Here is a 25483-nt window from a genome sequence, read left to right on the forward strand (position 1 = left end):
TCACACAACCTCTTCCTTCTTGCTGAGTTCAAAGACTCAAGCAGCGCCATTGCAGTTTCAGGGCTTTTGTTGCCATGATATTGCTAGAAGAGTGTCTCGCTCTGTTCTGTCCAGCAAGGAGTGAATGCTTTTCTGAAGGCCCTCGCAATCCTCGATTTGGTGGTTGATATTAGTAGGCCTACTAAGCAGTGGTGAGCTGGATATAGTGAGGTCTGGTTTATCAAGCCCTGTACAATCATTGCATAGCAGGACCAGTCAGCAGACTGTAAATTCCAGTGCAGGGAATCAAATGAGTGGAACATGTAGATCTACAGAAATCATAACTGGGCAGTGTTGGCTGTTGGGAAGGTAATTGAGAACTTGTAGATGATAGTAAGTGGCCACGGATGTCACACGACAAAAAACAAAGGTTGGGAGTGTAGCACTTCCTCTGTCGGGCCAGCCTGAACATGCCACTGTTTTTGGCATCATTAGAGGAGGTGCTGGTCTTCTGTGAAAGACCAGCATGTTAGTTGTGCTCCAGCGTGGTCATTCTTGTTATAGCCCCATAGGCTATGATGGCTATTGGAATAGCCAATGTAGATTGTAGGATGGCTTGGTGTTGGTAACACTGGACATGGCCATTCCATTGATGGTGGCTTGTACATGTTTATAACTGTCAGATCACCCATCTTGATGGCAGTTGAGTAGGGATTTGTGATAGGCATGATCTGGATGGAATCCTTAAGGTCATGTTTTATGTACATTGCGAGTCCATACTTGGGATGATGGCTTCCAGATACAAGGGCATATCAATTGATCATCAGTTGGTGGCTTGCACTCTCCAAGTGTGTTTCTTGTAGTGCAAGGACATTAGTGTTTTGAGTCTGCAGTATCGTTGTGATGTAATAATACTTTGCATTGGATAGTCCCTTGATATTGAACTGCATAATCTGCAGCAATGGGCCTATTGGAAGGGAGGTTTGGCTCTGACATAGGCCATTATTGCCATTGATTTTCTGACCTGGAGGTCCTTTAAGGATGTTTGGTCGCTGATTTGATGACATTGGTTGTGTTTTTGCACATAACGGGAGACCGCATGAAGGTTGTCATTTCCTCCCCCATGTGAGACACTTTGTGAACTGGTGCAGAACTTCATAATCCAGTTTGGCCTCATTTCCTCTTTTTAATACATCTTTTTCTATGTAGAACTGGCATTCTCAACCGCTGGTACACTGCACAGGAGGTGAATTGTTGTCTTTGATGGAATGGAAAGTACTGTAGTGAGCTGGCTTGCATCTGTCTGCACCAGTCCCCTGTATTGGCTGGAATTAGAATTGCTCAACTGCCTGTCATAGGCTCTATACTGCTAACCATATATGCAGATTCTCCTTTAACTCAAGAACTGTCTATTCTTCTAGAGCAGGAGATTCTAAGATTAGTCGTCTTGCAGTTCTTGAATAGGTGTGATATGCAGCATAATGACAGCTGTGGTGGACCATCATTTGTTAAATCTTAGAACCATAGGACTAGAAGGGACCGCAAGGATCATCTAGCCTAACGCCCAACCAAGATGCAGGATTTGTTGTGTCTAACCTGCTGCAATGACCCCTTTAAAAGGTGTGCGGTTTGACTTGCTCTTTCTGCTCGGAAGCAGGTTCTGGGGGGCACTTCCAACTGGCCTCTGCAGCCAAGAGTCCTGACTTGCTGTCGAGAGAATCACAGAGTTTAAGGTCAAAGGGACTGCCAGATTGTCTAGTCTGACCTCCTGTATTTCACAGGCCACCGACACACCCCAGCAACCGAAATGAGTCCAAAGTATCACAGCCCACAGGAGACTAGACTGTTCTGTGCCACCGGAAGAGAATAGGAGGGACTGAGATGCACCAGTGCCCAAATCCCCTGAATTAGCACAGAAATGATTGTGAGATTGTGACATTCTGTACCTTGGGGGAGGGTGCTATAACCCTCATATTCCTAATTTTCATATAATTGTGGTTTATGTATAAAGCATGCCTTGTAAGATATCAGGGGAAAGGTTATGATCTGCTGAAAGTCATTTCTCTATCCATATATGTGTATCATTAATCCATATGAAATTATGAGAATTGTGTAGTATGGTTGTCACTAAAACATGCTGTAAGTTGGGGGAATCAGCCAAATATTATCTCCACAGAGGCAACAGCAAGGAAGGTAATGGCTCAGTAATGCTCACCTGACTCTGAAGGGGGGGGGGGGGGTGGCAAAGCCAAGAGGGGAAAAAAGGACATGATAAAAGGGAGAGAGATTTGCCATGCTGCTCCTCTCTCTTCCACCTACATCTACAGACACCACACCAAGCAACTGAAGCACTGATCAAAGGGGAGAGCCTGGCTGAAGAGCAACTAGTCAACCTGTGGTGAGAAACATCTAAGTTTGTAAGGGCATTGAAAGTATTAAGATCAGTTTAGAATGCATTTTGCTTTTATTTCATTTGACCAAATCTGACTTGTTAGACTTTAAGTGATTATAAGTCAAAACATATCTTTATAGTTAATAAATTTGTTTGTTTATTCTACCTGAAGCAGTGTTTGGTTTGAAGTGTGTCAGAGGCTCCCCTGGTGATAACAAGCCTGATACATATCAATTTCTTTGCTAAATTGACAAACTCATATAAGCTTGCCGCATCCAGCGGGCAGAACTGGACACTGCAAGACAGAGGTTCGTAGGGTTGTGTCTGGGACCGGAGGTATTCGCTAGTGTCATTTGGTTGCACAATCCAAGGAGCAGCTTACATGCCAGAGGCTGTGCGTGAACAGCCCAGGAGTGGGGGTTCTCACAGCAGAGCAGGGTAAGGCTGGCTCCCAGAGTCAAGGATTGGAGTGACCTAGCAGATCACTGGTCCAGATAACGACAGAGAAGAACGTCACAGAGATACACACAGATGATCCTGGCAAGTGACCCACAGCCACTGCAGAGGGAGGCAAACCGTTCATCCCCAGGGTTACTGCCAATCTGATCTGGGGGAAAATTCCTTTCTGACCCCACATATGGCAATCAGTTAGGCCCTGTCAAGGTTCCTCCCCCACTCTGAACTCTAGGGTACAGATGTGGGGACCTGCATGAAAAACCTCCTAAGCTTATCTTTACCAGCTTAGGTCAAAACTTCCCCAAGGTACAAAATATTCCACCCGTTGTCCTTGGATTGGCCGCTACCACCACCAAACTAATACTGGTTACTGGGGAAGAGCTGTTTGGACGCGTCTTTCCCCCCAAAATACTTCCCAAAACCTTGCACCCCACTTCCTGGACAAGGTTTGGTAAAAAGCCTCACCAATTTGCCTAGGTGACTACAGACCCAAACAGATCCTTGGATCTGAGAACAATGAAAAAGCATTCAGTTTTCTTACAAGAAGACTTTTAATAAAAAAATAGAAGTAAATAGAAATAAAGAAATCCCCCCTGTAAAATCAGGATGGTAGATATCTTACAGGGTAATTAGATTCAAAAACATAGAGAACCCCTCTAGGCAAAACCTTAAGTTACAAAAAAGATACACAGACAGAAATAGTTATTCTATTCAGCACAATTCTTTTCTCAGCCATTTAAAGAAATCATAATCTAACACATACCTAGCTAGATTACTTACTAAAAGTTCTAAGACTCCATTCCTGGTCTATCCCCAGCAGAAACCAGCATATAGACAGACACACAGACCCTTTGTTTCTCTCCCTCCTCCCAGCTTTTGAAAGTATCTTGTCTCCTCATTGGTCATTTTGGTCAGGTGCCAGCGAGGTTACCTTTAGCTTCTTAACCCTTTACAGGTGAGAGGAGCTTTCCCCTGGCCAGGAGGGATTTCAAAGGGGTTTACCCTTCCCTTTATATTTATGACAGGCCCTGAGCATGTGAACAAGAACCTGCCAGTTCCGCACCTGAGAGAGACAATGCTCTGTATCACCACAGAGCCCTGGTCCACTCCTCTAATGTCTCATCTGCAGCCATGGCCATCCCTGATGGATGGATTCCTTCAAAGGAAGGGGAAAAAACCGTCTCCAAATACATTGTGGGAGAATCCTTTCCTGACCCCTCCAGATGGCCAGCTGAAAATCTGAAGCACGAGCTTTAGGAACATAAGCCATAAAGCAGAATTGAGCCCCAGGGCTTTTGAACCCTGCCCTGATCTGCACCATCACAAGCAACCCTGTCATACAACTGCTCTTATAAATTTATCCACAATTTCTATTGGGAGGCTGTTCCAGAAGCGCACCTCTCTGATGGTTAGAAACCTTCTTCTAATGTCCAGCCTGGATTTGTTCATGGCCAGTTTATAGCCATTTGGTTTTGTGCTAACATTGTCCTGTAGCTTAAATAGCCTTCACCCTCCCTGGTATTTACGCCGCTAATGTATTTTATACTGCACTCATATCACCTCTCAGCCTTCTTTTTGCTAGGCTAACCAAGCCAAGCTCTTCCAGTCTCCTCTCAGAAGACAGGCCCTCCATTCCCCTGATCATCCTAGTAGCTCTTCTCTGTACCTGCTCCAGTTTAAATTAATCTTTCTTGATCATGGGTGACCAGAACTGTACACATTATTGCAGATAAGGTCTTACAAGTGCCTTGTACAAAGGCATTAACACTTCTCTATCTCTACTGGAAATGCCTCATCTGATGCATTTTTCACACACAACACATCACACATTTTTCACACATCACATCGGTGGCTCATTGTCATCCTGTGATGGACCAGCACACCCAGGTCTCTCTCTTCCTGTGTCAATTCCAGTGGTTGAGCCCCCAGCTTGTAGCAGAAATTCTTATTATTAGACCCCACAAGCATGACCTTGCAATTTGTACTATTGAAGGTCATCTCATTTCTGTATCTCTGATCAGTGTCATCCAGATTTTTCTGCATAATGTTCCAATCCTCCTCTGTGTTGACAATGTCTCCCAGCTTTGTGTCATCAGCTAATTTCATTAGCACACTCTTACTTTTTGTGCCAAGATCATTAATAAAAATATTGAATAAGATTGGGCCCAAGACCAGTCTTGTGGAAGCTCCACTAATAACCTCCCTCCAGTCCCTTTGTTTTATGGTGGTGGTGTTTTTTCAGGCTCACACTGGCAGAGACCTCACCTGAATTAGGGCTTCTGTCTTGCAACAGATGCATGAAATAGTGTCTTGTACTAATACTGTTTTGTATTTTAAAAAAAATTCATAGGCTTATAGTGTGTCCTCTACTTGATAGAATGGAACCAGGTGACTGTGTGGCATAGCCCTAATACTGCTAAAGGTAAAGGAGATTTTCCTTTAGCTGAAGCAGTAGCTGTCTGTGCTTTCTGAGCAGGAGGGTATGAATTCTAGCCCCACTGCTGCTGCAGCAATAGGGCATGTCTACACTGCAGTAAAAGACCTGCAGCTGGGGTTAATCATTCCAGGGAGAGGAAGTTAATTCTGTCCTGGACAGAAGGCTGCAGTATTGATGTTTCTTTTGTTTTTGCTGTGTGTTTGTTTTAAAACAGGAGAAAGCCACTCATCCTGGAGGCCTTGGGAATATCGTGGATGAGATTGGTGAGTTGGGCTGATCAGTGGGATCACAGAAGTCACAGAGCTCGCTGGAGTAATTTCGTCTGTCACGTGCAGAATGGCGCAACAGACCAAACACACTTAGCTTTGCTTTCTGCAGCACAGTGATTTCTGTGGATTGTGATTTCTTCTTAGTTAACTCCCGGAGTCCTGGGTTCAGGTCTAGTGTATAACCTGCTAACCAAATGGAGATTTCCCTGGAGAGAAAGTAAATCCAGAGGGAGGAAATGCAAGAATTTGAGTGTAGGGGAGTCCTGGCTGCGTTAGCGTAGTTGGGGTGTGCTAAGGGAAGGAGCATTCACCGTCTGGATGTAGTGACTCCAGAAAGTGGTAGATTGAAGTGGGAATCCTAAAACTAAGTCTGGGCTTCCTCTTCCCCCATTTAATGCCATTCATCACACTGCACCCAGCTGCAGCCATCCTAGCCATTCAGCTGGTCTGAGCCTGCAGTCAGCCACTAGTCAGCACTATTATTATGGAGTAAGCACTATCCATTGGAGTTCCTTTTTCACCTGATTCCAGTGTTCTCCTGATACCTCTCTGGGGAGTCCCTAGGGTCCGCCCCTAGACTTAACTTACTTCTTTAGTGCCCTGGAAACATTCTTAAATGTAAACCCTTCCAGTGCCATTGCTAACCTGTTGGGTTGCAATCCTTGACAGTAAAGCTCCAAGTATAATAGACCATGTGTTACCTGCTTCAGATGAATGGATCTGATCCGTTATGGAACCACTATGAGACCTCTGAGACCTTGTCCACTTGGTTCCCCAAGATCTTTGTTTGACACCGGTCTCATCACTCAGGGTCCTTTATTTGGCATACCTCAAAGCTATGCTGAGTTGATCAGACTGAGATGTGGGGGTGGGCACAGGCTATACCACACATCCAAAGTTATACAGAAACTCCCTTCCGTTATATACGTTATATTCACTATATATTGCATTACTCTGCAGGAACCAATCCCTTTATAGCAAGCTCTGCCCACGTGCTGTCCATATTCAACTTTACTCTTTACATCATCTTTACACTCCTGACTTCTCTTCTCCATTGTTCTCTTGTTCTTAGTAGATGATTCCCAGGGTGTTCTCCCTCTTATCTTAGCTAGCTCAGACATTCTGTTTCCAGCCTGCTTATCCATTTACCTACCTAATCCTGTCTCCCAAGATATAAGGCCTCCTCCATGTTTAATTACTCATGTCAAGCCAGTTCTACATAGGGGTATGGGATTATGTAAAGCCCCTGACACATGATTCTGTCAATCCAGGATGTGAGAGTGCTTTCCCCATATGGTACGTGTGTGCTTTACATGATTCGTGTCATTCATTTTATCAAATTTCATCAAATTACCCTCTCCCCTTACAAATCAGCTCTCATTTCAGATGCAGAATTCCACTACACCCCAGCCCGTTAGTGTTCGCAAAGCTGGGAAACAGTTTTGCATGATCTAGCTGAATTCTGGAGCTGGTCAAAAAATGCCAGTAACTTTTTTACTTGAAATTTTGAGGGTTTTTTGTTTTCATCAAACGTCTCTTGAGAATTTTTCAACCAAAATGATACACCAAAAACCATTTTCAGATAAAATGTACAGTTTCCAAAATCTGAAAATCATTCAGTAAAAATGTTCAGGTTTGGGTTTCCATTTTTTTCCCATGAAAAACCAGAATAGTTTGTTGAAAATAATTTTTTCCACACAAAAATTGTTTTTGACCAAAAGTCTCATTTGTCAGAATTATGTCTTGCCAGAAAAATGTCTTCCAGCTTTATCAAATACACCTCTTTGGCATTGTGTGTTTGCGGTCAGCTGCACATACACGCGTTTGACTGTGAATAGGTGCGTCATACCACGAGTGACCTGGATGGCCAGTTTCGAAGCTTAGATAGTCAGTACCAATACTAGACACAACATAAATGCTCCATAGATGGCCATTCATTCATTTGTGACATCGGTTGAATGCTGGTGAACGATGCACCAGGGCTTCACAGAAAAAGCCCAGATCTGCCGAATTATGCATCCAGGGAATGTTATTCAATTAGCTCTCTACAGAAGTTTGTACTCTACATGTTGAAGAAAAGGAACCCACAGCGTTTCCTCCTCTGCTCATTATTTTTGGTTTTGGCCATATCCCTCATCTTGGTCTGTCTTGTGCCGTTCAGGCACAGCCCTGCATTGGGGGTGGCATAGCCCTAAATGGAGCTCCTGGAAACAAGTTCAAGTGCTTCCCTTAGCTCTGGGGAGTGAAGGGTAAGCACAGTCCTTGCTGCACCTGCTGAAAGGGTGTGATGTGCTCCCTCTACCTGGTGTAAGACCAGCTGTCCTGGCCAAAGTGGCACAGGAGAGGGGACAGATCCATAGCTCCCACCCACTTTTGGAGACCAGTGCCACTGTAGGGTCTAGTCGTGTGCTCTAGGAGCACAAGGACTATTATTTTGCCAAGAACCCTCTAATGCTGCCTTACGTAGCTCCATGGGGCTGGTCACAGTCCTGTCCTTAGAGACCCCTCCTTGATGTTGGAGGAATGAGAGTGCTATTGTGCTGCTGGAGTGTAATGCTCTCCAAAAGGTCACTGTATTCAGTCACTAAATACAGCACCAAAAATAAATGCTGAATTAAAAAGTTTTGAAATGATAAAGGCATTTCCAACTAAAGGAAACCTCAGGGATGTTTTATAGGCTTGCAGGAGCTTTGTGTCAGATGCAGGACTCATAAGCACCAGGGAAGACAGAAGTTCAAGTCCTAGCCTCCATCAATGGTTAACCTGATCAAGAGCTGGTACTGCAAGGCAGTCTCAGAGCTTATCAAAGAGAGAGAGAGCGAGATCTTTTTCTGTGTCCTGCTTCCAGAACAAGCTGTACAGGAGCAGCATACACAGAGTTGTATGTGAGAAGACTGCACTAGCCCATCCCCAGGAGCCACTGTGAGGGTCAATGATAAAGACAATTCATCCTGGATTTGCTTTTGGCTTAGTGATCTTTGGCTCTTCAGATAAGCTTTTTCTTTGCTCTTCTGGATTTTCCATTTCTGCTAAGCTCGGCCAATTCTTTCTGTGTGAACGGCAGAAAGGAGACAAAGCTTCTAAAAGAATGACTGCCTGCAAGGGAGCTCACAGCAGCATGGATGTTCCTGCAGCCCCACCAGGCATTACAGTAGGCAGCGGTGGGTAACCGAGGAAATGGAGATCAATTGAAGGTTGGGCACTGGCAGAACGTACAGTGCAGTCTGTCATCCATCCCATATGTATAGCATATAATGCATTCTCTTCATGGTTAGGGAGGATACCTAAGGCCGTATTGGATGGCCTACTCCAAGTGGGATGAGCTTCTGGCATAGTTCCTGCCAATACCTGCTAGGGCTGGAATAGAAAACTTGAGGAGGGGACCATTTTCTACCTCCTATGGGACAGTGAATACAGCTAATTATCAATGACTCTAGCTGGTTACTATGCCAAGAAACATGTCACTTGACTCTGATCATTCATTCTGCTGACTGGCTTTTCTTTAAAAAAAACAAGTTCTCCTTTCTCAGGGCAAGTCAACACTAACGCACTACATCAGTGCAGCTGCACTGCGTCTGGTGAAGGCATGCTATGCCGATGGGATAATCTCCCATTGGCATAATTATTCCAGCTCCATGAGAGGTGGAAGTGATATTGGTGGGAGAGTCTCTCTCGCTGACATAGCGTTGTTGTGGACAGCGTTTAAACCAATGTAACTTACATCTTTCTGGGGGGTGTCTTTTTCACACCCCTGAGCAATGTAAGTTACATTGACTTCAGTGGTAGTATAGACCAGCCCTTAGTAATACCAGTGTAAAGCTAGAGCCACCCCAACAAACTGACTCTGGATTTACAGCAGTGTAGCCGAGGTCTAACTCTGGCACAGAGTCAGTATTACATAGTAGTACACCATGGTGTATGTGTTGTGTCCAATTCTATAGTAGTCGGTGTTCTGTATGAAATATGCTGCACTATATTATATAGATTCTTCTCTACCATGAGAAGACTATACTTTTAAGGCAAACCGAAAAAGAAAAAGCAATGTGGCTGTGTGCCTTCATAGAGATATGGTGGAAGCACAACTGAAACCAAATAATAATAAAGATGGAGAACTGGAGATAGATAATGACATCTGAAGAGGGTCAGACTTCATCTGCAGTTTTCCTACCCCTTAAAATGGCTCAGCTGTTGTTTGGGTCTCCAGGGTGGACGGAGTCAAATTCTGCTACTCTATGCCATTTTAGACCCCCCCTATGCTAGCGCACAGTATCTAAAATGGTTTATAATAGGATTTGGCCTCATCCATGTTTTTAAATCATTTTAGCTGCAGTTATATTTAAATTGCTTGTTAAAATGGTTCAGTAAAATCTATTTAAATAACACTGTACACTTCTCTAGCACCTTCTTCCGCTGGTGTCCAAGTTCTTTACAAACATTAAGGAATCAGTCCTCACATTCCCCTATGAAATAGAATTATCCCCATTTTACAATTAAGGAATTTGACCCCAGAGAGATTATATGACTTGCCTAAGGTTACAGGCAGGGTGGGACTAGAACTCAGTATTCCTGACTCCCTGGCCTGTGTTTTAGCCACAAGGGTATGCCCCTCCCCATTTGAGGGCTAGTGTAGGCAGGGCATAAGAGTTGAAAGACACACATGCAGCCAGTGTTTGCCTTCTGTTTCACTCAGCAGAATTCTGAGATTCTACCTTTATCTCCCCCTGCACCCACAGACACTATAAATCCCTCATGATCCTGAGTTGTAGGATCCTTACAACTGAAGAGGGCTGAATGGGCTACTACTACTAAAAACCCCAGTGGGTTGCTGTTAATTATCAAGAGTCCCCATCTCTGTCCTCCTGACCCTGCAAGCCTGCTGAACAAGAAGGCAGGTTGACTCAGACCAAGATCTCATGTTTAGAAGCATGGAATGCTGCCATCACCTGCCAAGCTAGTGAGTGCACCTCAGTTCTGAGTGGAAGGGGTCAGATCTGTTCCCCAGCCCTTCAGTGGAAGGTAATTTCAATTGCCGAAGTAACCCTCCTGAAACATGTGAAACACCTACCCACTGATTTATTAATACAGCCTATTTCCTGAGAGTTACATATCCCAATAGCTACAAGGTAAGGGAAAGATGTGGGACTGCTGGGCACACTGCACAGGTACCGAGGCCTGGTTAATAACACCAATCCATATCAGTCACCTCATGGGAAGGCATCCTTCTGGAATCCACTCTCCCAAAATATGATTTGGACATGAGTCCCCGCGCACAAGGCTGGGACTGAACTGAGTGCAGGGATGTGCTTAGGACTGACTGGATGGGGGCCAGGGAATAGTCAGAAGTGCTGGGAACTTGGGCTGTTTGCCTTAAGGACATAGTAAACAGGAGTTACAGAAAGTAAATGCAAATATTCCATTCTACGGGGACTAATAGCAAGGAACTCTGAGTCCCTTCCACCTAGTAGCACTTAAATCAAAGACCTTGCAGTGCTTCCCAAACAGAGTCCAGGATAGCCCTGGTGTTCTGACCAGCACTGAAATAAGTGCTAATGTCCAGGCAGTGGGTAAGCTATGGTTGAACATATGGGCTCAGACTTGCAAGGCAGCCTAGAAGATTTGGACACCCAGTCAGCACTAGAAGTAACAGGAATTGAGCATCCACATGCAATGACTGGCTTTGAAAATCTGAGCCATAATGGCTGGCTGTTTGCAGGTATGTGCACTAGCAGGGCTTGCTTCGGATTTGTTGCACCAGTGTAAATGCAGAGCCAGCACACTAAGGTCAGTTACACTGGTGTAAATCCAGAGTTATGCCACTATGGTCAGAACTGAGGCACTGGTGTTGAAGTCATGGCTCTGAGACTCAGTAAGAACTAGGGCAAATGTCAAAGAAAATCTCCCCTTTAGGAGCTGGAAACAATACTCTCAGCTAATCAAAGTGTGCACAGTGGAGCTCTCCTCTAGGGCTGTCCAGCAAAATTTTTCCCCCGGGTATTTTTTCTCCTCTTCCTGCTGATGTGAATTGTCTTCCTGCCACATATTTGTTTTTGCAGGTCTGAAATGACTGTTTAGTCTAAGGCTGATAAAATCTAGAGGGGCTTCTGTTAAGTGTTTCCTGTTAGCCCATTGGCCTTCCTATAGCTCCATCCACTCGGCTGAGCTAAAGATGGCAGGTAAAGTACTTCCTGCTTGTAACTCACCCATGTGCTGTAGAGACAATATATAGACAATACCACATAAATCAGATACATACCTCTGTGGAGCTAGGGCTAGAACCCTGCTTCTTCCATTCCAAACTGTTATCACTCGAGCTGAAAGCTGCAGTAGATCCTGTCTCCTTTCTGTTGGCCAACCACTGAAGGGCAGCATCCTGGGATCTCTTCTCTCGTGGTCTCTGAGCAACTGTAGCCTGCTCTGAGCCACTTAAACAGGACACAGAGAGATGCCTGTGGATCAGTGAGCCCACAAGAATGGCCATTTGGAGCCTCCCCTAAAAGCCCCGTGAGTTGGGTTTACGTGGGGGTGTGGTGGGGGTGTCACCATTTAATCTGGAGTATTGAGGGTGGGGTGTTCACGAGGAAGTCATATGTTGATAAATTAAAATCAACGTTATTAACTATTTCACAGCTGGTCATTTTAGCAGAAACATCTACCCTGGTGCTATGGGGGAGGAGTCTGGGGTTGTGGGTGAAGCTTGAATAAAGTAACTGTATTCCCCTGCAGCTCCAGTCTGCCCCGTGGCAGTTTCACACAGATGGAAGCAATGCAACGCCAGTGGAGTTACACCAGGGATCAGTCTGGTCAAGAACGTGGACTTGCTCTCTCCCTCTGCTTACATAAGACTCATGAACCATATTGCACTCAGCAGCAGGTGGAACTAGGGTATTACATTTTGGCTGCAGATGGGAGTGGGTTTATACTGTTATTTAGGCTCAAGAACCTTTCAGAGGCTTCTTGAATAGACTTGGTGAACAGTGGGGACTTTACTGGTGACCACAGCCAAGTCTGAGATAGGGCGCTCTTGGCAATGGTCATAGGAGTTCTTTCTACCAGTAGTCAGAGCACAATTCAGGACAGCTTTCTCAGAAGCCCAGCTGCCCATTCTTCCTTGCCAGAATTGACCTAAATTGCCCCCTGAAGGCATTTCAGAGCATGGGGAGAATGTGTGTAAGTGGCACTGACAGTGACACATTATATTGCCCTGCAATATAGGACTGCGGGGAAGAGAGATGGGGCCATGAAGGATTCCCCTCAGATTCCTGCACCTGCCCAGATATGTCACTGCTTTGCCCCCACCTGCCCAGACTTGCAGGGGGGCTCTCAGAGAGGGATGGCAGATGATGCCATATACCACCCTATTTTGGGGCACGAGGAGTTTGCATTTCTCTTCCCTTCGGGGTGGTTTGTAAGAAGGCCTGTTAGGTACTCAGACCAACACAGGTCTGAGGGGTAACTGGCTGCAGGCTGTCTGAACTCGCAGCCCAACCACAGCAGGCACTGGTGGAGGCTGATGGGAGGGTGACCCAGAGCAGCTGTGTAAAGATTAAAGGGAGCCACTTCAGACATCTGCTTGTTCACTTCAAAGGCTGTAAATGGATTAAACCAATCTCCAGTTAGATCCCCCACACTGAGCAGGAGAACGCTTTGAGCCATCCACTCACTCAGAGCCTCCGATGCCCCTTTGCCCGGGGAAAACCAGGCCAAGCACAAGCAGCAGCAAGAGCCATCGTGTTTGTTAGTGACCAGAAAAAGAAGAACTTAGAATCATAGAATATCAGGGTTGGAAGGGACCTCAGGAGATCATCTAGTCCAACCCCCTGCTCAGAGCAGGACCGATCCCCGACTAAATCATCCCAGCCAAGGCTTTGTCAAGCCTGACCTTAAAAACCTCTAAGGAAGGAGATTCCACCACCTCCCTAGGTAACGCATTCCAGTGTTTCACCACCCTCCTAGTGAAAAAGTTTTTCCTAATATCCAACCTAAACCTCCCCCATTGCAACTTGAGACCATTGCTCCTTGTACTTCCTTGGCTCAATGACCATGATTGTTTCACCTGACTCAAAATGGAACCATCAGGCCCTTTGGGAGATAGGCTGGAGCTGGAAGCACAGCTGGTTTCACAGCAGTCTGTGTAGGGCCTTGAATTTCTAACTACTGACTCTGCTGCCCCAGGCACTAACCAAGTCTGTCTTGCTGCCAGAACTCAGGACCACAGAAACCTTTCAGTTAAAGCCAGGCCGTGAAGGCTACTCTTGAGGGGGTAGGCCTGTTGTGGCAGGGGGCCAGATGAACCAACGGATTCCTTCCAGCTTTCATGTCTGTGGTCTCTGTGAGCCAGCACCATGCCAACGTGGGGCGCATTATGCCTTCAGAAGGCACAGCACATGGCAGGAGTGCTGGGGGTGCCTACAGCAGCTGCTTTAGCTATTTTACAGTGCTCTCCCCAGCACTCATGCTAGTGCCCCAGCACATCCCCCCTTGGCCAGTTAGTGCTTGCCAGACTGGTCCCCCTTCCTCCCACCCCCAGCACTTCCAGAACACTAGTAACCAAATTACACTTGCCATCTGCAAATGTGCTCTGGGAGGGGGAGGAGAGAAGGGGTCCCCTTTGCCCATTCCCCCCTCAAGGGCACCTGCCTAGGAGCATGCATAAAATGGAGACCTGGGTGTATAGCTGTGATCCCCAGAGGCATTGCTCAGAGGGCAATCCAGCTGTTGCCATACATGCCTGTTCACTCTGATCTACTCGCAGTCTACCCCACTCTGATCTACTCCCCCACTCTGCTCACGGGGGAGTTCCCTCATTCTGAGTAATTCTCACTTAGTAAGAGCCGCTCTGTCCAGCCCTACCCTGCTGCTGAATGGGGCTTGCCAGCTGACATGGCATATAATGGGAAAACTTGTAGCTGACGCACCCATCTGCTCAGCAGCAAGTTGGGCACCATTTCCACAGCCCTTGGTACTGAGTCAGCTTGGGGAGTCGTTTGCAAGGGCATCTGTAACTAGCTCTGGGGAGGCAGTGCCTGGAGAACAGACTACACGTTGCAGGAGGAAAAGAAGCAGAGCTGTGCACTGGGCACTGGGCTTGTTCCAGTGAAGGCAAAGCTGAAATCAGCACTAAACGCCAGTGCTGGGAGCTAGGAGTCGCCAGCGGGGGGGGGGGGGGGGGTGTCTGGAGAACAGCAGGAAAGAGGTAACAAAGCTGCAACTGATCTTGGAAAGACCAGTCCAGTCCCCAGAGCTGTGGTTCTTTTCCAGCTCCTTCATTCACAGCCCCACCTCCCTGCCCCATGGTAAAATATCTCATTCCATGGGATACCAGGAGCCACTGCCCCCTGGCTGCCTGCATGTAGGTAACTGTCACTGTTAATGACTTGTTGGGCACAAAGAAGTGCTGCACAAGACAGAAGGGCCAGACCCTCCTTTAAGGAGCTATGTAACGGATCGTCAGAAATGCTAAGTACCCATAACTCCAGCTAAAGCCATGGGGAGCTGTGGATGCTCAGCACCTCAGAGTGTCAGGGACCAGTGGAAACTCTAATTCTGCCGTGCTGTAGAGGAAGTTTTGAAAAGTTATTGGGGGGGGAGGATAAGACCCCCCCAAGACCAGTGGTGGATTAGCCACTGGGCTAATGAGGCTTATGTCCAGGGGCCCTGGCAAAAATCTGCCAAACTGCGGTGGAAGCCTGAAGCCCTGGCAGAAGCGCCAGATGGGCAGACAGGGCACGGGAAACCCCTGTGCCCTGACCCTGCTCCCTGGCAGAAGCACTGGGTGGTGGGGGAAGCCCCAGCACTCGAACCCGCCTGTGGCCCTGGGACTGGAGTAGCTCTCACTCCACACTGCAGCCCAGGGCCATGGTGGGGAGACAGACCTTCTCTGGTCTTGGGGGTGCAGAAAGGAGCAAACGGGTTGCAGGGCCACATTGGGGGCAGAATGGGACAGGATCTTGGGTGGAACAGGTGCAGGGCCACGGGGGGGAGGGGCAGAACAGGGATGGGACCACAGGTGAAAGAGGTGGGGAGGGGCCCACAAAACCTTAATCCAACTCTGCCCAAGACATCATTTACTTTCTTTCAATCTGTGGGAAAAGGGGGAAATTGAAATTTTGAAAATTCAAGATTTTTAAAAATATTCTGTGAAAACTGATGGAAAAAGCGATTCAATTTTGAACCTCATGAAATGGAAACAATTTGGCAGTTTTTCATGAAATTATAAATGTTTTTGCCCAGTATCCGAATGGCTGGTTTCCCTCTCCCGTCAGAATGCTGACAGAGGCATGCCCTAGTTTTTCCTCTTTCCAGACTCTTTCTGCTTCCTGCTGCCGTTTGCACCATGCACGAGACTGACTCACTTTCACTGGCTTCTCTGACAGCTCCAGTTCCCAATGTGTGCAGTGGCAGCTTGCAGAAGTAGTGACATCACAGCCTTCCTGAAAAAACCCTGGAGTAAAATGAAGAAGAGAAGGCTCTCCCTGAGCATGGCAGAGAGGGGGATGCTGCACATTTGACATTGCATTTACTTTTTTTTTTTTAAGGCAAAAACCCAATCTTCTCCGGGAGGCTAGGTCAGATATATTTGCTATTTCTTGAGACTAAACTTCCCAATATGTTTGTACAGCAGCATACTTAATCCATTCTGAAATTCAGTCGCTGCAGGCTGACTGATTGCTTCAGTGGAAGCCCTGTTTCCTGTTCCTCAAAGAGGGCAGCTTCTCCCAGGCTCCCTGTGGCTGGTTCAGTGCTCAGCACTGGCAGGAGAGAGCAACGTTTACAATAAGAAAAGCTACTGTCTCCAGAAACTCTCATTTATTTGGCCTGGTCAGTTTCCTTTTGATGTTTGGAGTGAAACTCCCCCTGTACAATCTGTGTTGTTCCACAATAGGTCCCTTTGCTCTCTGCAATCCTGTGACTGTAAGGCCTGATGGTGCTGGTTCCTGTCTGAACATTGATCTCTTATGGCAATCGAGAGGTCTCTAGCTAGCAAGCTGCAGTATCTGTTTTCTTTTTTGTGCAAGCTGCTCTGGACCGTGTTGTTTAGCATTGGCTACTTTGGCACTCCGAGAGCTGGGCCTCTGAGTGTAAGCTATTGGGGATCAGATTTTTTTTCTCTGTTACACCACCAAAAATCCAGAACAACTCCATTGCAGAAAATGGTCTAGTTTTATACTGATGTAACCAAGATCAGAATCTGGCTCTGGTGCATTGCAGCCATCATGCATTCAGATGTACCACTGCTTGCCACCCTTTGCTGATGGATTTGCCACAGCCATGGGCTCCCCATACAGCTCTGCCGGTACCCCTTACTCCCAGCCTGCAGCCCCCTGCTAGCCCAGCCCTTGACTCCCAGCAGCAGTTGAATGACGTGCTGCCAGTGTTCTGCTGGAATCTTGGCACTTCAGTAGGAACAGGCCTGGTACGTAGGGGTGCACAGTAGGTGTGTGTTGCCTCAGGAACTTGGGCCACTTCAGTGAGGTATATCTCAGGTGATGCTGAAAGCAAGTTACTCGAACCATCAGGCATAGGCACCAACTCCGTGGGTGCTCCAGGGCTGCTTAGCACCCATCAGCAGCCAACTGCCCCTCCTCCCCCTCCCTCCCAGTGCCTCCTTCCTGCTGTGATCAGCTGTTCCGTGGCCTGCAGAAGGTGCTGGGGGGAGGGGGAAGAGTGGGGACGGGGCACACTCGGGAGGAGGGGGCAAAACTGGGTGGGAAGAGTCGGGGCAGGGGTGGAGCAGGGGCAAGAAGAGGCAGGGTGGGCCTGGGTGCTAGGAGGAAAGGGTAGAGTGCGGGCTGGGGCTGAGCGGGCCTTGAGTACCCCCCGGGCAAGGTGGTGCCTATGGTTCAAGGAGTACAATAATCCCCTTCAGATGCATGGCCAGAGTGCTCTTATTGCTTTAATGAAATGGGATTTTACAGACACATAAGGAACCAGTTAGCCATGGGCGTGTCACATAGGATCTAGTCCTGGGCAGAGAGCCAAAGCCACTTCCTGTTGCCTAAATGGAGTGGCCGTAAACGGGAACAGAAATCAGTAGGCAGCAAGGCTTTATTTAGCCTCCACTTCCAACAGACTCACCCTCCGTAGGGTACTTGGAAGCCAGGGGTTTGCATAGTACAGTAAATTAAACTCTGTGTTGTGTAGGAATCTGACTGAGCTAGGAGTCAGAGGGCAGATGCCCTGTGGGAGGAACTTACCGCCAACTACCCCAGGCCTGATGCCCACTGCTGCTGCCCAGTAGAAACAGTTCAACAGCAGTTTCAGCCCCTGACTGCAGTGCAAAGGCCAGGCCCAGGGAGACACTGGCATCCCCACCCCTTCATTCTAGAGCTGCTGTCAGTCCTTTATATCCTTGACCATTTCTCTGCCCTACAACAATCCGTCAGGTGTTGCCTTCCCTAAGAGCAGCACTGATAGTGCTGTATGTCCACTGGCCAGCAGGAGGTGCTCTTGAAACAGCAGGTCCCACCTCTCACTCTGCCCAAATTGTATCTGTGTCAGCTGGTTTTCAGGGTGCAAGTCCCTAAGTTGTTCCTGAATCCAGCACTGCTGAGTGGCAGAGAGCTGCAGAGCCTGGATCCACTGTGTGCATCTATTTCACTGAGGAAGTACAAAGTTCCCTGGGTGCTGCTGGGCCTTAGCTCTAGCTGGGATGTTAGATTCCTATTAGAGCTGTCACTCCAAGTCAGAGATCCTGCTATTGCTCTGTAAGGAGTCATTAGCCTGGAATCCTGATGTGGGGAAATGGTCCACATGGGAGCATTTCCTAACTTCCCCAATGGACACAGCACCCCCTGCATAAGCCATGCCCAGTGCTCCACTCGGGTCAGGGGAGTTACAGAAGGGATGAACTTAGCTCACGGTATAGTTTATCCTCAAATCGGTCAGCCTTAGACTTACCCCCAGAGCCAGGCAGTAAAAAAATAACAGGTCCCAATTCGGAGCCCTCTCATCCAGAGGATGGGAGGAGGAAAACCAAAGTAGGTAAGTAGAGAAAAGTTCCTCAGGACTCCATCTGGAATGGGCGCAGCTGGGGAGAGATGAAAGACAACTGGGCATCAGCAATTCATTCTCCCGGGACAACAGACTCCAGTGCCCCTCAGTGCAATCATGGGCGGTCAGCAGCGCTAGCCTGGATGGGCTGCTCTAAAGCACTCTGAGTACTGTGAGGTCTGTGTTGCCATAGCAATGTCTCCATGGGACATGTGACAGAAAGTTCCTGTAAAGGGGACGGTATTCCATAGTGATGGGCAGCGGGGAGCCTTGTTCCAGAGGCAGAAGCCTGAACCTGGCATTGTCATTGTATTACAGTCCTGGTCTTGGCTCCTGGGACTCAGTCATCAGCAGGGTCATGTTGTGCTGCTAGGTGTTCTACATACAACTGGGACTCAAGTGGCACATGAGGCTTCCAGTGCAGGGTAACCTGCTCCCCTTAATGAGTAGTCACCAAGTGCTAAGAAGGACTCCCCAAGTCCCGTCCCAAGCAGACACTGGGCTCAGTGTAAAGTCTGGGGTGGCTTCTCGAAGGGATGACATTCCCTTCAGTGGCTGTTCCAAAATCCTGGTCTGGCAATGTCCCTTTGACATCACACATCAATCCCTTAGGCTGGGGTTCACTGAGTTCATGGGAGTTACGTGCCTTTGTGAAGCCCACCCTTAGTGAGCAAATGTCCACATCACAAGGCACTCCTGCTGGAAGCCTGCCCGCGTGCAAAGGAGAGGCGCATAGAGTGGGACTTGAATCATTGGTAGGAGAAGTGGATGAGAATTGTAGCAGGTTAGGAGCGAGGTCCATGTTAGAAATGCTTGCAATTGGAGGTCTGGATAGATACCTCGTCCTAGAGATGGCACAACATCCTGCAGCATAGAGAAAATAGGAATTGGAAGGTTACTATTAACTTCAGGGAGGGAGCCCAAGGAATAAGCTGGAACTGCGGTAGAGCGGGGCTAGATATACATGGGCTCATGTATAGACTGAGCTGGGCATGTCCGCACTGTAGTTCTCATCTCAGGAGCAGTACATGCGCTAGCTCCAATTGAGCTAAAAATAGTAGTGGCCACATGTGTGGTGGCTCAGGCTAATCACCCGAGTACCTACCTAAGACCTCGGACAGGACTGTACTCAGGGGGCTAGCCCAACCTCTCACCCATGCTGCTACAGCCACCCTGCTCATGTTTAGTGTGCTTGCTCAATCAGAGATAACCCATGCACATCTCCTGGAGCTGGGAAGGACACTTCCCAGCTGGAATGTAGACGTACCCACACAGTTCTGGAGGTACAGCACAGTTATGTGAACATAAGTGATTCACTAGATGCAAGACTCTGAAAAACTGATCACAGATTCAAGGGTATCAGGAGAAATTGTACCAAATCAAGCTGTATGCCTGCATTTATGTATATCTCTATGTACATACCGAAAACTCAGTGCATTCTGTGTGTGATTGGGGTAATACCAATAAAAGCTGAGCTACTGTTGCCTCTTGTTCGTTTCATTTAATAACCAAGCTGAAGTGCTCTCTGCTATTTCTTTGCTTTTCCCTGTTGTCTTCTCTGGACTAAATTCTGTGCTCAATTTCACTTGGATAAAGTCAGACCAACTCCATTAAAGTCAATGGAGTTACTCCAAATATACACTGGTGTAAATAGGAGCAGATCCTATGAGCCTAACCTTCAGCTGGTATAAACCAGAAGAGCTCCCATGCTGATTTACATCAGCTGAGGATCTGACTCAATGTTTTTAAAAGCCTCACTAGAGAGGTGCAGTGTTAACTCCAGGGGAACTTGCAAGGAGATATTGGAGCACAGTGAGTTCCCAGCAAAGAGCTTCTTTTAAAATGTGTTGGAATCACAGGTAGTGTTGCCAACTCTCAGGATTTTGTTGCAAGTCTCGCCATAATTAGTGTTTTTCCTAAAGTCTCAGCCCCTGGAGTCACATGACTGTGTGAGACTCTCTGCTTTTAAGTTTAGAACAAATATGTTTTTAGCCTTACAGTTTCTGGATAAAATCTTGAAAACATGGCCCGAATGGCTCACAAATCGGAAGGCAAATAAAAGAATCACCAATGTATTGCTTTTAGTATCTCGTGACTTTTAAGCCAATCTCATAGTTTTGGGGAGGCCTGCTCCATTATTTTTGACTGCTGGTTGAGGGTGATACGGCCCGCATCAGTTAGGCCTCCAAAATCTAGCCCCAAGTGATTTGTCAATCAATAGTATAACACCATGTTAGTATTCATTATTTGTACTGTAGAAGTGCCTAGGCGCTCACCCATGGCATGGGCCGCCAGGGCCTCGTTGTGGTAGGTGCTGTACAAATGCAGAACAAAAGAACAGCTCCTTCCTCAAAGGGATGTTGACCAGAAACCTTGACAGCTGAGCTCTAATCATGGCATAGAGCAGATCTATATCCTCTGCTGCAATATCAAGGGTTAAATAAATATTTATTTGTTATACAACGTTTTGTGAGCCCTGCTGCTTTTCATAAAGGTGTGCTAGAATCATGTAGGGTAGCAGAGGGCATACAGAATGCTCACACAAACTTCTCCTGCAGGCAGTTGGTATTTCCTAGTGTTACAAGCACAGAGTCTCGATGGAGCTCCACGGGCATTTTAATAATGGAGTCAAGCTTTGTAAACATTGTTCCATCTCTGTCACACTATCAGAGGTGAAGCTAAGGGGAAAAAACTCCTCTCTTCTTGTGATGGGCCAGTAGCCCACACTGGCAATGACAGGGTTAGTGGGAACTGGGGACCCCAATTAGCCCATTCTGTGGCACCTGGAGAAGAGATGGGTAATTATGGATTAGAGCCAGCTGGGTGGTCCAGCAGAGCGGTAGCGGGGACTGGAGTTTTCTGTCTCTGGGAAAGGAACCACTGAGGGAGCTTGTACCCTGTCCCTGTTGGAAGAGATGGTAGCTGGGGAGAAGGGGGTTCCTAAATCAGGCCTGGGTCAGTGGCACAGGAGGAGCTGGGTTTCCTCCGAGGCAGCGTTTGCAAGAGCGAGGATGAGCTGCAGAGCCTGGGGGAGAGGAGAAGCATCTGGGGAGAGTTGGAAGAGTTCTCGTTCCTTGGAGTTAGGACTCTGCTATCCCCGAAGGAGCGGGACTTTCAGCATGACCTGGCTGGAGGGCTAAGTCACTGCAGTCTGGAGGAGGAGGAGGGTGAGACAGCGATGCTGGCTCTTGCCAGAAGGAGGCACTCCAGGATGGTGAGTCTGTGACAACCCTCCATAAACTCCCTAGGGATGAAGCCTGGTCCCAGAGTATGCAGCCCAGAATCTATCCCAGATGCATTCAGAAGCGATCTAGAAGCACAAGCCCAAGCTCTAATATCAGTTCCCTGTACACACATGGGTGCCCTTCCCGGTTGTTGTGCTGTCTGCCATACAGGGTGCAGCAATGCACAGGTGGTTACTTTCCCTAGTGTCACAAACTTCTGTGGTAGGGCATATACCTGGTTAAACTCCAGGGCTAAGGATATTTTCATTGGGGATTTAACACTCTTTCTTTCCCTGTGGATTTCTTGTAAGCCCCAACCACATCTCAGCCAAGTGACCCTTCTCTAACATAAATAAGGGTCTTAAGAGAGACTTAGGCAAGCAGTGTGACTGGAGCAGGAGGTGCTTTCCTGGGATACCATTGAGACAGGAGGGGAAGAGCAGGCTAAAAGCTGCCACCTTCTCTAGACCCAATGCTGGTGGCCCTTCTGTGGCAAATCTGCCGTGGAGAGACTCTGACACGGGCAGTGTAGTCACACTTTATTGCTGGCGGAGAGCTGTCACGATGATAAAAAAATAACCACCCAGAACGAGGAGTAGTAGCTTTATCGCTGGGAGCACTGTGGTGCTTTTCAGCGCTAAAACTTTTGTCGCTCAGGAGGATGTTTTTTCACAGTCTTAATGTGTGAATGAAGGTCTTTCTCCCAAGGAGGGGCACGTGCTGCACGGGGGAGGTGCGTGAGAGGTAAAAGCACAATAGGCCGAACTTGGGACTTCTCTAGATCCATGGAATCAAGGGGCTTCTCTGAGTTTAAGAGCGAGCAGAATTTGGCCCATTAACAACATACGCTTGTTCTCATTGCTGTCAATGGGACCTTTGCCGTTGCCATCACTGGGGACAGGCCAAGGCCCCCACTTTGTCCCAACCATTGCCTGTCCCCTGCATAGGCAGAAAGCCAGCTGCCTTCCCAGCCTTTTCTCAAACCCCACTAACAACATGGACTTGTCAGCAGTTCCCAATACCCAATCTCCAACTTTGCTGAAGAACTGGCTCCAATTTGGGGTGCTCGTGCTTCAAAGGAGAAAAGCCATGGAGGAGAGCAGAAAAGAAAGGCAAAGCGAGAGAGCTGTGATGGAGACAGCATGGTGTTGACCCTAGCACAGTAACCATCAGTGTATGAGATGGGGTGGTGCTGTTATAGTGTCCTTAAGAGCCTCTTCTCCTCCTCTCCTGGTGGACAGACAGTACCCTGACTGGGAATGAGTGGGTGCGGGGACTTGTGCTTTGGAGCTTTCAAAGGGAGGGATCCAATGGAGTTTCCCAGCGACATCCAGCAGATGCAGAACAAAGCCACTCAGGCAATGCCTGGCCCTATAAAACAATTTGCACATGAAGAAATGAGTTGCAATCTGAGGGCAAAATTCTGCACTTGTTTTCACTGGTGTAAAGCTGAACTAACCCCACAGACATTAATAAATGTGACTGAGTGGAAAATTCAGCTGCTCCTGCTCAGGCTCTAACCAGACCCTTTTGATAGAATTACAGCTCTATGTTCAAATGGGATCAGATCTTTTAGGCTTTTCCCAGCAAAACTCCTATTGCCTTTAGTGGGTCAAATACTCTAGTGCTTACTCAGGCAAACCAGAGCGAGTTGTCCTGAAGTCACAAGAAGTGATTTAAAAATTGAGGACTGTAAGGATTTGGCCTCTTAGAAGTTCTGCCTGGTAAGGGGCAGAGGTTTGCCCAGGATTCTTCAATCTCCTTTTCTTTGTACTCTAGACCCGTCCCTCTTGTTCGCCCTGTGAGCGCTGAGAAATAAATAGTTTTCCCAAGAAATGGTCATTTGGTTGATCTGTGGCCTTCAAATGTGGCCTGTGTGAAGTTGAGAGAGGTTGTTTTAATGTGACCTCTAGCAGTAGTCCCTTACCCCCTTCCTTATGGTGGTCAAATGGCTATGAGAATTAATTCCCTAATTACCAGTGATGTTTCAGTGAACACGGCCTAATGATGAGGCAGCAGATGTTGCAGTACTTTCTTTGCATCTTTCTTTGCAGGCCCAGAGGATGTAGAAATGAGGTCAATGGAATTGTTTTTCACAATAACTATGTGCTAAATGTGGACACTTCTGTGGGCTTATGTGAGGGCCAGTGGCTTGGAACAAGTACCGAGAGTCACGCACTCCCGTCTGGCACCGCTAAATAGAGCAATAAGGAAAGTGAAAGAACAGTGAATCCTTCCCCCCCCCACCCCCCCTCCACACACACTCATCACTCCTGATTTTTTACCAGATTGGGTCAAGCCCTGCCCTCACTTGGGCAAAACGTCAGGTAAAAACATTGCTTCTCTTCTCCCTCATGCCAGGGTAAACTGGAGAACATAAGAACAACCATACTGGGGCAGACCAAAGGTCCACCTAGCCCAGTATCCTGTCTTCCAACAGTAATCAATCCCAGGTGCCCCAGAGGGAATGAACAGAACAGGTAATCAGCAAGTGATCCATCCCCTGTCGCTCATTCCGAGCTTCTGGCAAACAGAGGCTAGGGACACCATCGCTGCCCATCCTGGCTAATAGCCGTTTGTGATGAAGTGGGAATGTTCTTAATGTTTTCTCTGAATACTGTGTGGGTGTCTCAGTTTCCCCTATGTGTTTCTTAAGTATCTTAGGTGGTGGGATAAGGGTGTGTAATTGTTGTAGAGCCCTAGAGGGCAGGTGTGATGCTGTCTGCACAGAGAATGGCCAACACCCTGTCTCCTGGCAACTGAAGTTCTGGGCCCCTCCCCTGCAAGGTACCAACTGAAGGTGTTGGAGAACAAAGAGATCAGGTGGCCTCCTTGCCCAGGAAAGAGACAAAGGCCAGAGGAGGGGCTCGAGGGTGACTAAGGCTTGGCTGGTGGAAAGGAGGCAGTCTTGGCTGGCTGGGGGTTCAGGGGGAGGACCAGGGCCATGGCTCTGGGCTCCCCTCCCTCCAAGATGGAGTTGGCTGAAAGTCACTGATTTCTGTGCTAATAAGTTCTGCCCTACGCTGTGTTCCTGTCAACTAATAAACCTTCTGTTTTACCAGCTGGCTGAGAGTCACTGCTGACTGTGGAGTTGGGGTGCAGGGCCCTTTGGCTTCCCCAGGAGCTCCGCCTAGGTGGACTCGCTGCAGGAAGCACACGGTGAAGAAGGGGATGCTGAATGCTCCGAAGTCAGACCCAGGAAGGTCGAAGCTGTGTAAGCTTCTTGCCCTGGAGACAGTATGCTCAGAGAGACGAGGCTCCCCCAGAGTCCTGACTGGCTTCGTAGAGAATAGTTCCAGAGCACCCCAGTGACTCCGTGACACCATTGATGGACCTCCATGAATTTAACTAGTTCTTTTTTGAACCCTGTTATAGTCTTGGCCTTCACAACATCTTCTGGCAAAGAGTTCCACAGATGGACTGTGCATTGTGGGGGGAAAATACTTCCTTTTGTTTGTTTAAGGTGCCACCGGATCCTTGTTGTTTTTGTTTGTTGTTTCAGACTAACACAGCAGCCCCCTGATACTTTCTTTGTTTGTTTTAAACCTGCTGCCTATTAATTTAGTTTGGTGACCCCTAGTTCTTATGTTATGAGAAGGAGTAAATAACACTTCTTTATTTACTTTCTCCACACCAGTCATGATTTTATAGGCCTCAATCATATCACCCCTTAGTTGACTCTTTTCCAAGCTGAAAAGTCCCAGTCTTATTAATCTCTCCTCATACGGCAGCCATT

General features: G+C 47.6%; 1 long non-coding RNA gene across 1 annotated transcript in view; it reads left to right on the plus strand.

Moving 5' to 3' along the window:
• Window positions 1-25231, plus strand: part of LOC125644315 (uncharacterized) — a 45850-nt gene extending 20619 nt beyond the window's left edge. The window contains exons 2-5 of the long non-coding RNA XR_012670176.1: window positions 5479-5527; window positions 11587-11706; window positions 12257-12415; window positions 15907-25231. This is a non-coding gene — a long non-coding RNA (uncharacterized LOC125644315). The remainder of the gene's footprint in view (window positions 1-5478; window positions 5528-11586; window positions 11707-12256; window positions 12416-15906) is intronic.
• The last annotated feature ends 252 nt before the right edge of the window (window positions 25232-25483 follow it).

The sequence above is a fragment of the Caretta caretta genome, chromosome 10 (assembly GCF_965140235.1).
Source record: "Caretta caretta isolate rCarCar2 chromosome 10, rCarCar1.hap1, whole genome shotgun sequence".
Lineage (NCBI taxonomy): Eukaryota > Metazoa > Chordata > Testudines > Cheloniidae > Caretta > Caretta caretta.